Source organism: Triturus cristatus, chromosome 6, assembly GCF_964204655.1.
Source record: "Triturus cristatus chromosome 6, aTriCri1.1, whole genome shotgun sequence".
Lineage (NCBI taxonomy): Eukaryota > Metazoa > Chordata > Amphibia > Caudata > Salamandridae > Triturus > Triturus cristatus.
The window spans coordinates 228,850,742-228,865,269 of NC_140589.1; positions in this window are offsets into that span (position 1 = coordinate 228,850,742).

Genomic DNA, 14,528 nt, shown 5'->3' on the forward strand with positions numbered 1-14,528 from the left:
AGACTATGCGAAGTAAGTTTTATGATTTCTTAATCTTACATTACTGTTATTAAACGCCATGTTAATGAGGTTAGTTCACTTTATCTATGCTATCACCATTGGGACAATCAGTAATCATAGTCTAGTTTTAAGTCAGACCTCCAAGAACATACTCCAGTTCTAAATTCTTTTGCACTCCTGGGGCCGTATTATGCACAGTGAGCACTTTTCCTGTTTGGGCCACAGTGCACCTTTCAAAAGGTGTGCCGTGCCACAAACAGGGAAAGTGCACCCTATTATCCTGAATGCGCTGCCCTCAGGGCATGCGTGAACACGCACTGACCTGGGGGCAGATCATTTAAGTGAAACACGGAGCAGCTGTATAGACGCTGCTCCGTGTTTCACAGTGAAGGCAGCAGTCCATCTGCACTTTCAAGACGGGAGAGAGATCCTCTTTCAGGCTGGTGCAGTGAGTACCTGCCCAGGCCTGCCAGGGGGTAATGAAGGGTCAATGGGACTCCTTTTTCTCCCTCAGTTGGCTGCCATAAGCGGGGCGCAACGGAGAGTGTTCCCGCTCTTTGTGGCACACTATCACTGCGCCTCCTGACAGCTTCTTTGCCCTTGCACCCATGTCCATAATAATGTGCAGGGGCAAAAAGATTCCCTCATTTGCAAATGAGGGGATGCCCTCACGAGATGTGCACCAGCGCTATCAGTATTACAGAAGGAGCTGCAGACCCTTTTGTAATACTAAAGCGCGCTAACCATGCTCACACACTCGTTTGTCCCCAGGGCACTTTGTCTAATATGGCCCCTGGACTCAAAGTGTTTGCCTTACACTTCAGTCCACAGGGGTATCAGTAAACAAAATTGAATAGATGTTCATTTTGCTTTACATTTTTGTTGCAATCATTGCAATGCCATGAAATCACAAAGGCACAGCAAATCCCTTGTACAGAAAATGGCAATGAATAGATCAACAGCAAAGTGTTAGAATGGCATCAAAGTCTTATCATTTAAAACTGGTGCACTCTCAAATTGAAGCAGCAGAAATCCCATCTCTATCTTAGGTCCACTCAAAATATTCAAGGCGTCTCCTACTTTGCTATCCAAACTCTTTCCCTGGGTTTGCCATTTTCTTCTGTTCTGGAACCACATCGACTTTTGTGAAACATTAGGGTGCGCTCCCTATAATGATGGTCCTCTATCCAAGATGGCCACCCAGTTTGCAGAGCTCTGCGAATCTAGCACGTTCTGTCTTTCGGAATAACTTAAGGTCAATGCAGTCACAGTAGTACAGCTAGGTACACCTTCATCCAACCTTTAATTTGGAAAAATGTGCTTAAGGCTGCAATGACATCAGGAACAAAACCTGTTTGAAGTTTCTGACACCCACAGCTCTGGAGCAGCATAATTTAGGCTCCACCCGTTATACATCATGAACATACATATATATATTCATAAACGACATTTATATTCAGTGTGTGATTTAACTTCATCAACGTGTTACAATGAAACAAATCAATTGAGTATATCTATTGCAAATACTAAACATATACATATATGTGTGTCTGTATTAAGTTGGTCAATTGACTGCTGTAACCATGTTATGCATATTCAAATATAAAATTGATTGATGTTCTCACTTTACATGTACTTTATATTGTAACCCACATCTAGATAGATTTTGAAAAGCTTAAATGGACATGAGACCTTGTTTGAAAATGTTTTCTTTAATTTGCCAGTGTGTTAACCTTTCTTCTGCAGGTGTATTGTCATATTTCTCGTTAGCTAGAGAAAGATTTATTGTTCGTATTAGATGACTGTTAGACCTGGCATCTTTGGCGTGGTTACCCCTGACTTTTTTGCCTCTACCTCCTGCATTTTTGATGCTATGCTGGAGTTCGTTTTTGCTGGTTTAGATGCTTTGGGCACCTTGCCACTGCTGATCAGTGTCAAAGTGCAAGTGCTCCCTAGGTAAATTGTTATATTGATTGGTTATCCCTGATTGGTATATTTGTTCCACCTGTTAGCCCCTAGTAAAGTGCACTGAGTGTGCCAGGGCTGGTGATTCAAATGCTACTAGTGGGCTGCAGCACTAATTGTACCACCCACAGGAGTAGCCCTAAAATGATGTCTTAGGCCTGCTTGCAGTGCCTATGTGCAGTCCAGGACTGCCATGTCGACCTGGCCAGTGTAACCACTGACCAGGCCTTATCCTTCCCTTTCTGTACATGTCAGGCATCCCTATGGTGGCCCTAGGTACCCCCCTGGGCTGGGTGCAGTGTATCTGAAAGGTAGGGCATGTACTGAGGTGTGTAACATGCCCTGGTAGTGAATTACAGCCATTTTCGTTTTTCACTGCTGAGAGGCTATTTTGCCCATAGGACAGAATGGGGGAGGCTGTTTACATGCCTATCTTCCCCTAAAGTAACAATACACAGGAGTATAACCCGTTAACCCAGGAGAGACCGGGCGCAATGTACAACAAAAAACAATGTCTCAACTGGAGAATATTTTGGAGGGGGAACCAATTTTGACCAAGTGAGATAAATCACATAAGAACCAAGGGGCAAGAAGGGAGACCACAGTATAGATAGAGTAAAAAAGGTATTTATACAATTGTGCAAGTAGTTAGGGAAGCACTACAATACATTCACTTGTAAAATGACCTAAGCACACAACGTAACAAACTGAACGTGCTGGTGAATAGTGAGCGATGCAGTGATACAGAAGTGTGAAAAACAGCATGAACGGCGCAAATGAAAAAAGGGGTTACAAGGGTCAACAAACAAGATAAATATATACAGTAAAGTACAAGAAATTAATTGGGATGTTTTAGTTGACCACAGGAGGGCCTTAGTTCTAAGCTGTGTCGTCGACGGCGTTTCGACCTGGATGATTTCAGGTCATCATCAGGACTGAGGTCATAGATTTAAAGAGTAATGCTTCTAAAACCAAAGGAAAAGAGAAAGAGTCAAGAGAGGTCCAAAAGACAGCAGAAAATGCGAAAGGGATGAGTTACGTGATGCAAATCATGCAGGACTCGAGTAATAAAGTAGTTGAAGGGACACTGTGTGACTCAAGACTCTGTGAGTAAAAAAAGGAGAAAGAGGGGAGGGGGGGGGGTGGAGTTAGGGGTGTGTCAGGGGTGGGTGAGGTGAAGTACACCAGGATCCGAGGGGATAATAAGGTAATTACCAGGATCCAGGAGGGACAGAGCGAAGGATGATCGTCCGACCTGAGCGCAGGGAGGATCGGTGGGGCACAAGGGCGGTTGCTGCAAAGGGAAAATCAATATTCAGGATTGGCGGCAGGGGAAAAATAGAGAATACGAGGGCAGCCACAATTAAGGAAGAGACGCAAACCTTGTGAAGGTAGTCGTGTTCTCAATAGAAGGGTGGTAGGACCAGGGTTGAGCCGAGTGGCCAATTCTAAGAGGAACAAAAAGCGTAAAGATAATTACTACTGCCGTAAGACTTGACCAAGTACCCCTAAAAAGGGGGGGGGGGTGTGTGGGGCAAGATAGAAAATCAAAGTTTGGTATCTTTGTGTTCAGAATTTAATTATACATCTTTTTAGCAAGATGATTTTTAAATTCACTGTGTGAGGATAACACTTTTTAGAAAGTAGCTATTCTCCTGTTTAACCTTCCTGTGTGCCTGTGTGCAGATTGGCTGACTGGTGTCATGTGATGGGCTAGGTGGCTCCAGGAGTCTGGATGAGTCAGCAGCAGGGTGAATAGGGAGATCTGGTCTAGATGGGTGGGAGGAGTAGCCCCTGGGTTTGAGTAGCGCTGCCTCTGCCAGCAGAATGCTGGCTCCACCCCCTGCTGGCCAGGCTAAGGACTCTGCCTCTGCCAGCACAAAGAAGGCTCCACCTCCTGCTGAGCGTCTAACGACCCTGCCCCTCACTCTGAAAGGAACCAGGAGCTCCAGGGCAGAGCACACCCAGGAACCGGTTTGAGCAGGGGAATCCCCCCACTGAAACAAAGAGAGACAAAGACTTGGAGGGGTATAAGAAGAGGACCCCAGACACCTAAACTTTAGATCACTGTGGAACTAAGAAGGAACCTCTGCCAAGGAGAAAGCTGAAAAGAACTGAAGAGGAGAAGACTGCCTGCTTGCTGTTTTGCTTTGCTGCCAAGGAGAGGAGAAGGACTTTGCTGTGTCCCCTTCTTTTGATTCTGATCTCCAAGGGCCTGAGAAGAGCTGGCTCCCTGTTAAGAAGTCCCAGGAACAAAAGGACTTCACCACCAGCTCCCCTGGAACTCTGCTGACGGAGTTCTGACCTGCCTTGGAGTGCTTACCCAGTCTTGGGGCCTCAGGAGGTCGTTTTGCTGTGTTTGGGAGCTGGGAAGCAGAAGCGTGAAAAAGAGTAACTGGTACCCAACGCATCATCCGATTGCGAGTCGCCAGAACGAGAGTGCGAGGAGAATTTCATCATGGCGTCATCGCAGCACCTGGAGTCCCCGCATCGCCGAGTGAGTCGAGCATCGTCCCGGTGCGTGAAGATTCCTGACGCTGCGAGGGTCGTCGCAGAACCAGTTTGCGGGCCGCACCACTGCCGGTGCGTGAAAGTATCCAGTCGCTGCGTGTGTCGACGCAGAGTCCCGTCCCGTGACACATCGAGGGTTGCGGCGCCAGAAGTCAACGGCGCGCACCGCGACGCATCGAGGGTTGCAGCGCCAGAAGTCAGCGCTGCGCCGCGCATCGCGCCGCATCGAAGATCGTCGCATCGTACCTGTGCGTGAAGCTTTCCCCTAAGAAACCTACGCAACGAAAGCCAAAGTCATCGTATCCTCCCCCTACAGATCAGAGCCGTGGCATCCACCTCTGCTGCGTGAAGCAGGGCTGCTGCAAAGCCTCCCCAAGATCTCAGGAGTATCGCATCACCTTTGCCATCTTCCTTGCAATAGCTTTTGGGAACCTTATCGCAACTACAGGTACTGTTGGGCACGAGAGTGTCGCATTTTGTGCATTGAGAGTCGCATTGTGCAGGACACTGATTTTACATCCTGGAGTACTTTCTGCAAACTCTTGAACTATCTTTAAAGTAACCTTTTTTTTAATTGTATGCTGGTTTTTCTGTAGTATTTGGTCTTGTGAAGTTTTTAGTAAAGATACCTTATTTTTCTAAAACTGGTGTGGTGTAAATCTGTGGTGTTTTCACTGTGTTACTGTGAGTGTTGGTACAAATACTTTACACATTGCCTTTGATAGCCTAGACTGCTCAGGCCAAGCTACCTAGAGGGTGAGCAGGGGTTATCTTAACAGTGTATCCCCCTTTCCCTGACTAGAAGCAAGGGTCCCTACTTGGACAGTGGTACCTACCCTGCCAACTAGAGACCCCCAGATCTAACAATGACTGATAGTGAGGCCTGCGGAGAGGGGAAGTTGGCAACAAATTCTGAGAAATAATGGTCAAATAAGGCCTTCTGTTTGCCACGTACCAGGATGTTGAGGAGTTCAAGGTTGGCAGCTGTAGACTCAGATTCTACGAGATTGGAACTTAGGGACGATGTTGACTCCATTTACATTCAGCAACTTTGTTGGTTCTTGGTGATAAGAAAGAGATATGGATGTCTTTGAAGCTACCGTTATATTTAATTGGTATTTCCATTGCTAGTTAATCAGTCTTTTCCTTGACTCCGAGACGGAATAGATCTCTCTCTGCTGGTTTTACCCTGAGTGTAAAGCTTCATGCTGAACACTGTTTTCCTGAACTTCTACAGAAGTTCTGTTCTATGCTGACACCTTCTCCCTGGATAGAAATCCTTGTTAGCTAATCCTTTCTCAATCTATGTTTAGAATATAAAAGGGAAGTTTATTTATGGAACACCTTATGGCGACAATTCGCTTTATTTGTGTTGTGGATGTTACTATTCTGTATCTCATCTTATTAAGACTTAACTTACTAGCACATTTCAGTCTTCTAACTATATTGCTGTATCTTGTGGATTTAGTTTTACTCTGCTTATATAGTGAACGGATTAATGTCGTAAAATAAAACCATCTAATCAAAATTATTAATTCCAGGTGTTTATTGTGGAGTCATATTGGGTTAACAAAGTTGAAATGTATTCCTGATGTCAACTCCCTGACAGTGCTTCAAGTCGATTAACACAGGTCCATACGACCAATGGGTAAATGTATTTGATAATTTTACCAAGAGATTGAGCTATTGATACCAGTGTGCCATCAGATGGTAGCATGTTGGATGGTTAGTAACTGAAACAAGGTAACTAAAACACTCCTATATGAGATCTAGAATTGCCCAAGCCCAGTCCAAGCCCCAAGTCTATGTCCAGGTTGGCGGATCGGCAGTGTTCCAGCTGTTCAGGCAGGAGTTGTAGCAGCTGAGGAGAGTGAGTATTAAAAAGGTTGCTCATTGTAATTGTGTAATTGTGTAAGTCAAGCTTGAGGTTAATGTGGCGTAGTGTGATGATGTTTTAAATTGCTGTGCAGGTGTAGATGCGCTTATCGTTGAGCAGTTGAAGGTTTTATTGGGTTAGTCGTAGCCCAAGATCCCGGGATAGATAAGGGTATATTGTGTTGTAATTTGTCTTTTAAGTATTATGGTGATGGTCATGAGGTACCATTGACCGCCCAATTGAGATAGCTACTATAACTTTGTTTTTGATCTGAAAGTATGACTCTTGACTATTTCTTGCGTGAATAAACACTTCAAAATTCTTTAGTGGATGTAGGACCTGGGGTCTCCAGGCCCTGTGGGGCGGTAACGTGACACGTGCGGTCGGGCCACCAAAGGTCTGTGTGTAAAGCAACCATACAACATGCACCTCACATGGGACGAGGAACACACACAATAAGTGACGCCACACTGTAGGAGTTAGGTAAATACTCAAGTTTATCCAAGTAGATCACGTTAGATGCAGTTCATGAGGTAGCAGTACATTTCATAAGCTGATAACACAATTCCTAGCGATATACATACCAGTTAGGAGCTATAACAGTTGGTCATACCTTAAATGCAATTCATGAAATATCAGTACTGCCTGCGGGACAACTACTATTCACGTAGGTGTCCAAGCGCACTTCACTTTCCTGTAGCGCCTTAGGGGGGTGGTTACAGCGCTGCGCGCGCTAACTGGTGACGACCTCAGAACGGGGCATCTAGCACAGAGAGCTACTCGTAATAGATGACATTTAGCACGTCAATATGGAACATAAATAACAGAACGCTACTCGTAATCAATAGCATGTAGCGCTTCAATCTGGCACATGAATAACAGAACGCTACTCGTAATCAATAGCACGTAGCGCTTCAATATGGCACATGAATAACAGAACGCTACTCGTAATCAATAGCACGTAGCGCGTCAATATGGAACATGAATAACAGAACGCTACTCGTAATCAATAGCATGTAGCGCTTCAATCTGGCACATGAATAACAGAACGCTACTCGTAATCAATAGCACGTAGCGCTTCAATATGGCACATGAATAACAGAGCACTACTCGTAATCAATAGCATGTAGCGCTTCAATATGGCCCATGAATAACAGAGCGCTACTCGTAATTACTGACACTGAGTACTTCAATACGGGGCAGGACAGTCAATGCGCCTCACAGAGCTTTCAGCGGGGGGTGCCCGGGACTGGAGGAGTGCAGTTCGTAGGGCACCACGCGTCAATACAGTCAAGGGGGGCACCCGGTAAGGATCCCTCGGCGGGGTCTCTCCGTCGCGATGATAGGGGGAACTCCCACGAAGAGGAAACCCGGGCTAAGGGTGCGGTGTGGCTCCCAACCAGCAGGGGGCGCACCGGGGGCGATCCCAGCCTTCGGGCTTACCTTGATCTCCGCGTCGGAAGACGTCCGCTCCAGCGACGGTGGGGGGACTCGGCCCCAGCCTCGCGCACCTTCTCACGTAGCTGCGGCAGCAGCGGCGGGGCCCCGGGCTTCTCCGCGGGCCTCGCGACTCTGCAGGGCACTTCTTTCGGCCTCCGGGACGCGGCGGTGAGCGCGCTGGCTTCCACGTCAAAGGGGGGTGCTCAAGTTAAGGATGGGGGTTCCGCGCTCAGCGGAGCACGCTGCCGGGGGTCCCAGGCCAGGTCAGGGAGCGCAGGGGTCACAGCGCTAATACCTGGTCGATCCCCGGTGGTTCTTCAATCTGCTTTACATAAGGCTTCAGGGGTCAGTCTGGACACGCAGTCTCAGCGCTTGGCATATAAGTTTAGATTTCAATCTGGACACGCAGTCTCAGCGCTTGGCATATAAGTTTCTGGTCTCAGATGTTAGATGAAGTCTTGTTGGCGCAGATGTATCTGGCGCCCTTAAGGGGTTCTGTTACAGGGGGGTAGGGATGGAGAAGGCGACTAGGTCCTTCCTAGTCAGGCTGGGCAGAGGTTCTCTGGGTCCTCCTACTGCTGGGCAAGATCAGTGGGTTTCACAGGGTCCCTCACTCACTTAAGAGGCAGCACCTAAATCCTGTCACTCTCAGAGGCATAAGTCCCTGGCTAGGCCCTACCGCCTACACTCCTGGTGGATTCTTCCAGCTCTGCTTCACCCCACTGGCCAACTCAACACAAAAAGTTCCCTCCCTCACTTAAGTAGCCCTAGGTCAGGTGACCTCTAGCCAAGGCGGCAAAAGAAAAACCACATCTCCCTTCTAGAAGGTTCCAGCACATTCCAGGAGCTTCCCCACTCTACCTATGGGACAAAAAGGCGGGCTGGTGTCGCAACATTGTTGTGGGGTTCCAGCCAGCTCCTGGCAGCTAGGGTGCTACTAGAACAGGCCACTCTGCAGTAGCAGGGGCCTGTGGCAGCCATTTTGGGTGAAGGGAGCACCTGCACCTTAACACTACAAAAACGAAAAAATTCAGGGAAAAAGGGCCAAGTCCAACAGTGGACCAGGCAAAAGTTTTTTTGATTGTGCTTGCTTAGTATTTAAAAAAGGTTCGTCGTGAAAATTGTAAAAGAGGGTGAACCACTGTGGGAGTATATCATTGTGTGCAGCGCTGGGTTCAGACGGTTGGTGTAGGTGCCCCGCTGCTATTGGTTGTAACGTCACTGAGAGTTGTTCTGCAATAGGACAGAGCTGAAGGTGCAACACTGTGATTAACTGCTATTGTCAGTTAAAGTTAATATTGGTTAACAGAAAAATTGTCCTTTCTTTGAAATAAAATTTTCTGTTTGTGTTTCTTGACATTTTTACTAAACAAATGTTTCAGAGCTATTAGAGATTTGATCTGGGCAGATATGAGGGTTCCTGTTAGAGAGGCAAATGAGCTGCCACCAGAAGGCACACCAGGTCAATATATGGCCATAAATGTGGGGCTCTACACATGCATTTGGTTGAGCCAGTGGCATAAGATCACTGAAAAAAGGAGGCACATATATTTTGAGAATTACTGAAAATTTGAGAAGAGGATTGTACGAAATTAAGCCACCCTTTTGAACTGCACAATACGAAGCACTTAATGTTTGGGAGACTGGGAATTATCAAGATAAAGCAAAGAGAGCAGATCAACAAAAGTAGCATGCAGAAATAATTGAGGGAACTAAGTTGTACCCTGCATTGACGAGCGAGGAAACCCAGAAATAGAAAAAGAGAAAAGGAGAGCACAAAACAGAGAGTGTAGAGGGTTCGGGTGATGAGGTTGATAGTGATTTTAGTGATGATTTTCGGGATGTGCTGTTTTCTGCCCACCAACCACCCTATAATGTTACCCAGTATAATGGAATGAGTAGTGCTGTCACGGGTGGGAACTCTGAAAGAGCCACTGCCCAGGTGAGTCGACTCTAAATCAAATCCCTATGGGAGAAACTTTGGGGATTTGTCCTCCTGTGAATTCCTGTGTTTCTAATGCCCCAGATGCAATAACTGTTCTTGTCACTACTGGGCCTGTGGTTCATTCTATAAACCTGGAGTCATCTGGGTGTACTGCAAATACTTTGACAGTTCCTACTGGAGCAAGTACATCAGCCAATGTCTATGTGCCCCCAGCTTGGGGAGGTGGGAAGAACTCCTTTATCCTGAACACCTTATATTTTCCCAGTGTCTTTGACGCAGAATGTGACCAAACTCACTCCTATTTAAGAGGCTGCTCCGATATCTCATAAGCCTTGCATGTCCAATTATTATTATTATTATTATTATTATTATTATTTATTTTTATAGAGCGCGTAGTGTGGTAAATATTTAATTACCTGTACTATTTTTCATGCGGTAAAGTCTAGTAAGAATAACTCAGTAAAAATAAGAGGCAGAATCCGTGGTATTAGAGGTTCTGAAAGGCTTTATTCCTTACAAGGAATTATGGTTCGAACCATAGGCATCAAATTCCATCACCACGAGGGTTCAGGAAGGGAAGGCAATACATTATTGACAAGTAAAGATATTTATATGAAAAGCATTACATTAAGACAGATGCAGGAGGCGTAACAGCTGATAATATAGATAATAATACACATACGTAATGTAAAAAGGCGTAAACATAGGCGTAGACTAGAAACGTCATTAAACATGATGTCACAGGTGGGTGGATCCATAAGAGAATCCTGCAATGTCAGCAGAAATACTTGGCAGAGATGCGTGCGCAGCCGCATGACGTGTGATTGACGTGCAACTAGAGGGTGAAGGGGACTTGACATTTAGCTCTACATGTGGAGACAGAAGTCTGGGGGGTCATGTCAACCTAATCCCAAATCATATCTAATATCTTATGTTTAAAGAACTGTATTATCCAAAAGGAAAGGTCTCTCGGACGGAATCTATTCTATACTGACTGTTAATGCGTGTACAAGCGTCTAAGTGTCTACATGAGATGCGAGGGGGCGGGAATCCTCCATGGTAACAGGGGCTATGAATTACTTGCATGAGGACAGTGAGGCCTGGCCCTTTGCTCGGTAGCTGGAAGAATGTTTACCTAAACTTACTAGACAGGAATGCATCGGATGAGGAGCGGAGCAGATAATCTTGAAGGTGAAATACAGTTTTTGGCAGGCAACAGGCCGGATCAGGCACCGTTAGCCGCGCAGGGAGTAGGACAAAGTTCATGGATACAGATGCGGGCTCGAACTGGAGCTTTCAGAGGCAGAAGGCAGGAAAAGGCTTGATGGCAGAATTCAGGGCCTACTCGCCTGAACTGTAAAACGTGGAAGGTGAACCACATAAAGTCGGTGGCCTTTCATGTTTAGGAACGGAATATCCGACTCGTTCATGGCGGATCTGAAAGAGGACATGTTGACGGTGGACGCACATGTATTTGCGTCTTCATAACTGGAACTGGAGGGAACATACATGTACTTGTAGCATGTACATGGAGCCGTTGGGGTCTAAGATAGGGGACATAATCTGATCATAAAATTCATATTTCCTCATTCCCTCCTTGTCCCCTACGGACCCTCAGGAGATATCGATCTTCATCAATCCATCAATCTGTTCATATAGCATCATTTGTTCTTCTTTCTTCTTCCGGGATCTTGAATGAAAACTTGGATGCGGAATGCACGATGTGGCACACAAACCACAAATCGCTGGCCCACATTGTAGACATAAGCAGCAACTGAATAATATGAGAAAGCCAATACCTAGGAAGGATAGAATCCTCCATCCCCAGGCTGACAACACGCTCCAGAACCAACCGGACCAAGTCCAGGTGCCTGGACTCTGGTGTATCTGGCTTATAATCTTATGAAGGCGAGTTATGGCTTTATATACTGATGGCGAGTTTTCTGGTATGAAAACACAGCAACTCGATCCGATGACTCTACAAGCTCCGCCCCTATCGGCCAGAATGACGTCAAGGACAAGACTATTTTGAAGCACAACAATCCGCATCGCAGACTGCTCTTCTGTTAAGTTGCCTAGGGCGGAAGTAGTCTCATTCACTACTGCTTCAAGGGTTCTAGTTAATCTACGTATCAGCTTACTATTAGTGACTGTACCTATATAGGGAAAGAAACCTTTATTGAAATCTGTGTATTGCTCCCATGCCGTTTCAGTGTAATCGACAATCGGGAGATCTCTCTGCTGTCTATTGTGTACTAAATGAGTATTTCTATGATAATCAGGGGGGGCTAGGAAAACAGGTGGCAGAAGGAATGCTATGTAACAGGTACCATCCCAATCTAGAGGTAAACGTATATATGCAGTCTGGCCACATATGAAGTAGGAATGACGAGAAGCTCTGAATGTAGACTTGCCTTGATCACTGAATTTTATCACAGTGGTGCATTTACTATGGCCCATGTGTATGGAACCATTCTTTCTTACACATAATTCACCTTTAACTGGAAATACTGACATAGCGGGCAAGATTGGTGTAGCTTCGGATTCAACATTCAGAATCATGAGGTTAAGTGTAAAGTTACCTAATCCATATACTTCATTTTCTAGATCAGTTCCTGTTCTTTTGGGAAGTCCCTCCTTGTTAGGGTAGCAGACTTTAAGCAAAACTAGGTTCAGGTTTCCCCATACCCAGTTGTCTTGATAAACTACGGAATTTGAATCTAGGGAATTAATCAAACTAAACCATGCTCCACAGGAGCCATTGTGTGTGAACGGATACGGAAAGAGAGGCAAAACTCCCTTATAGCTCTGATAGGGAGGAAGTCGGCCACATATCCAACAATTGGTAGCATTGTTGGTCTGATGGGAATGATGTAACATATTAATAAAAGTGTTGTTGCGCAACGCAAATCTATAAGACAACTCATGCGGAGGTAATTCGCTAAAAGAATGTTCAGCAGTAGCATTGTAAACACGCTTAGAAATAGGGTAATACATATGTAGCAATACACTAGAAATGATGATCAGAAGATTTAGAAAAAACAAAATTAATAATGTCACTATGCAGTGACTACGAAGCGATTTACAGTACGCATGTTTTTTAAGCTGTATCTGTCTATTTCTCTCTCTATTTCGGTCTAGAGGATACATGTCAGAGACAAATTCAACCGATTCACCTTGGAGAGGACTTAAACAATCAAATTGTCTGACTTGCTAGACCTTAGTTTCAGTTTATAGAGTTCGTCCTCTGTCCTTTCAACCAAGGGGAGCTTTGAGTCTGTCTGTGAGGGAATGCAGGGCTGAGTGTTCACATCGGACGGTAGTCCATAAATTTTTTTGATATGGCTCGAGTGCAACCACCCTTTACGTCCCTCAATCTTCACGGCTGTCCTTGTGGTCAGCAAGACGAGCTTGGGCGACTGCCACCTGGGCTCCAGCTGGGTCTTCCGGTCGAAATTCCTCACAAGAACCAGGTCACCTGGAACCACGTCATGGGGCTTCACCTCAGTGTTATCGGGAAAAGCTGCAGCTACCTGTGAACGACAAGATTGTAGTGCAGACATCAAGGAAGCCAGGTAATCTGTCAGCATATTACAGTCAACATCAGTGATTTTACGAGGTATAGGCGTCCCCCACATATTGGGTGGTCTACCAAAGATCCCCTCATACGGGGATAGCCCTGTTCGAGAATGTGCTACCATTCTCATGTAAAAGAGCGCAACTGGTAAGGCTACTATCCAATCGACACCTTTTTCTCTACATACTTTGGACAATCTAATTTTCAGAGTTTGATTATGACGTTCCACGAGACCTGCTGCTTCGGGATGTCGGACACAGTGGAATTTCCATTGATAACCTAACAGAAGTGAAACGTGTTTCATTAGTTCGGATGAGAATGGCTGGCCATTATCTGAGTACACGATACGGGGCAAACCATACCGTGGGAAGAATTCTCGAACTAACTATTTGGCAGTAGTCGGGGCAGTGTAATCTGAGACGGGATACGCCTCTGTCCACCGGGAAAGAGCACAGACAACTACGAGGACATATTTGAATCCTCGACAACGTTCCATCTGGATATAATCCATCTGGAGGACTTCAAAAGGGTGATCGGGAGGTTGAAATCCACCCTGGTCTACAGGTACGCCTTTTCCTGGATTGAACTGACAACAAATCATACAGGTACGTACTTTCTGTTTGGCTGCTGCTCGCAAGTGTTTGTTGAACCAAATGTGTTGAATGCTGTCTAGCATAGCTTTTTCTCCTAGGTGCGCTGGACTATGTATTGTGTTAATGATGACTTGAACCATGGAGTCGGGAAGAAACCATATAGATTTTCCCTTCGTCATCCATCCTTGATCCGTTTGTATCCCTCCTAATTCAGTCCATCTCTTTATTTCTTCTGGTGTAGCATGTGTCTGTATGTCAATTACATCAAGGGCGGGATCCTTAACTGTCATACAATGTGTTGGTGTCGGAACTATTGTCTTTGTCGTGTCAGTTGTATGAGTCTGGTTCTGAGCAGTCTGTTTAGCTGTTCTGTCAGCTAGGTCGTTACCCTGGGAAATGATATCGGTAACTTTCGTATGGGCCTTGCATTTCATAATCGATATTGCAGTAGGTAGATGAATCGCGTCTAATAGAGCTTGAATGAGGGGTCCGTGTTGGATGTGGGTACCGTGAGAAGTTAAATAACCTCTCTCTCGCCACAGTACGCCGAAGTCATGGACGACTCCGAATGCATAACGTGAATCTGTGTATATGTTGACTTTCTTATTTGTGGCTTGAATA